Source organism: Littorina saxatilis, linkage group LG5 (assembly GCF_037325665.1).
Source record: "Littorina saxatilis isolate snail1 linkage group LG5, US_GU_Lsax_2.0, whole genome shotgun sequence".
Classification (NCBI taxonomy): domain Eukaryota; kingdom Metazoa; phylum Mollusca; class Gastropoda; order Littorinimorpha; family Littorinidae; genus Littorina; species Littorina saxatilis.
Window position 1 is genome coordinate 37218614 of NC_090249.1, and position 3123 is coordinate 37221736.

Below are 3123 nucleotides of genomic sequence, written 5' to 3' on the forward strand. Positions count from 1 at the left end.
CGCACACATACACACGCATTCTAATTCAACCGTCAAATAACAAAACATTGTTTTGTTCTCGGTATTCAAGATCTGTTCAAAACATCGTAATGCTTTGGGCCTGTGTCATTCTAGAAACAGGACTCAAACATACGAACAGGACCCTCATGAATGTACAACCACGCTTGTCAGGTAGCATAATATTATACGATCAAGGAACCAAACTCGACTTTTCCAAAGGTGTGGTTTTCCTTTATATGCCCATCTAAGAAAGAAACGCACACTCAGCGCGAAGCCGGTTAAAGGGGTATGGAATGTTTGTAAACGCACGGCATCAGGGCAGAGTTTTTTTCTTCGAGCATGAGCGAATTCATAACTCGTCCACTGCAAAATAGGAAAAGATCGTGCAAAAGAAATACCGGTTATAATTTTCACAATAAAATCAAAATGGGCTTTCTACAGTTTCAAACCACCAAATTTCCTCAGACGGCTGAAATGAAATAAAAATCAGTTGGTTTTCTTAAACAGTAAAACCTAGAGTTCATTATCATTGCGGTTCCAGTGCTTTCATCTACAGAATCCGAACAGTTATTATTGCATTTTGTCCGTAGATTAGTGTACTTTTCTTGTTAACAATAAAGGCTTTTTTACCGAGAAAAAGGAGCGACCATGAAGAGGAAGTGAATCGACACCTAAAACAAACAGAGAAGTCCCTATGAGGAATAAACCCCGAGCGACAAAATCCATTAGCCTTTTGCACTCAAAACTAAGCACAGAATGGATTGCAAAGAAAAGATTGTTTTACATTGTAAGTCACCAAGGCAAGGCAAGGGCAAGGCAAGCAGTTATTTAAAAAAAAACTCTAGGGTCACTGCTCTTCTCATGTAAGGCATATCTTAAGTCCCCATGGAACCGTTCAGTGTTTTAGAACAAAAATCTACATTCTACAATAGAAAAAATCTACATTCTTGGTTACTTTCAGTGTAGACTTTTTTTTTAATATATTTTTTTTTATATGAAAACATCTTGTAACAGATACCCATGTCTATCTACAAAATTAATTCAGTACACACACACAAACACAAGCAAACACACACACACACACACACACATACGCACGCACGCACACATACACACACACACACACGCACACACATACGCACGCACCGCACACACGCACGCACGCAAACACACACACACAAACGCACACACACACACACACACCAGTCACACACGCACGCACGCACGCACGCACACACACACACACACACACACACACACACACACACACACACACACACACACACACACACACACACACACACACACTCACACACACACACACACACACGCATACACACACACACATACAAACACACACGAGTAGTCACAAAGGTTTATTTACAATTACAAATTTGTAAACAACAAACCACGAATAACAGTGGCATAGATTCGTTAGCGTTAAAATCATTTTAGCACATAAGTTTAGACATTACAATACATTGCGGAGAACTGTAATTAGACATAACTCATGAACATTTTTAACAGACTGAAATTCTGCGGTTAATGGTTAAATATGCGTTTATAACTTTTAACATTTCCCAGCCATCGGACAATAAAGTAATGAAAATGAAAATGAACAAAAATGAACAATAAAAATTATCACTTCACATGAGCCCTGACGAAAAACTGCACAATACAGTACAAAAGATTACTTTCACTTTTAACTGCTACAACATTATTAAGGTAATCTTTAGGTTGTAGCTACAAACATATACATGTAATAGTAATCTGAAAATGGTTTGTAAAAAAAAATGCTGATACAGTGGTCGCCGCTTAATAAAGCCACTTCTGGACCGACAAAAAATGGCTTTAATAAGCGGCGGATTTATTAACCGGCGGTCCAGGATTACGTCATTTTCGAAAAAAAAAATCTTCTCTTTCGTCATTTACACTTGTTTGAATCTAAACAAAACTTCACGAAGGATGTTGAACTTTTGTTTTAATTATGTACATGTACGTGTACTTTGATCACTTCGGTACATCAATAATTTCACTGTCACCGTCACGAATCATTACTCGGCAGAGAAGAACGATTTTATGAGTGTTTGTTTGTTGGTCGTCTTCCACATCAGAACAAGATAATGTGAGTTTTAGTCACAAACTACGTGATTTCTCTGAGAAAACTGGCTTTAATAAGCGGCGGGTTGGTTTTATTAACCGGCTTTTTCTAATACATAAGATATAGTGATAAATCCGGACCGTCTGAAATCGGCTTTTATAAGCGGCTGGCTCTATTAACCGCGGTTTTATTAAGCGGCGTCCACTGTATAAAAGTGTTTATAATAACGCATGTTGATATTACTATTTCTAGAGATTCACACAATATTTCGAGTTTTCGCACAGTGGATTATCTTGACTAGAATATATACATTTAAACTGCTCTCTCGTTATCTTTGCTAACATCGAGATTTCTTGACTAGAATATAGTGAACGATACTGCAAGTAATTGCAAGTTCACATGTGCATGTTTAAAGTCTTTATCACAATTAAAGAGGTCAGACCCCCCCACCCCCCACCCCACTCGCGCACAATTTAGTGACTCCCTCTCTCTCTCTCCCTCGCTATCTCTCGGATCTCTCTCACCCACCACCCCCATTTCTGTCTCTCACTCTCAATCTGTTCACTCTCTACCAGTCTCTCTCTCTATCTCCCCTCTCTTTCTCTCTCTCTCTCTCTCTCTCTCTCTCTCTCTCTCTCTCTCTCTCTCTCTCACCCTCTCTAGCTCTCTCTATCTATCTCTCTCCCTCTCCCTTTTTCTCTCTCTTTCTCTCTCTCCTCTCTCTCTCTCTCTCTGTCTCTCTATTCCCCTCTCTCTCTCCCCCCTCTCTCCGTCTTTCTCTCTCGCGCTCTCTCTATATATATAGTCTCTCTTTTAGATCTCGTTCTTCTCTTCCACAGTCAGTCACTACCATCCTCACCCGGACCCCCGCTCTATAGTCCCCTCAGACGGTCAAGAAGGCGTCAAGGCCGAAGTAACTCTCATCTCCAGCAGCTTGCAGAACTCCGTGACCTCGTACAAACACGACCCCGAAGCGCTGTGGTCAGAAAAGGCAATGACCACACAGTCACAGGAGCGGACAG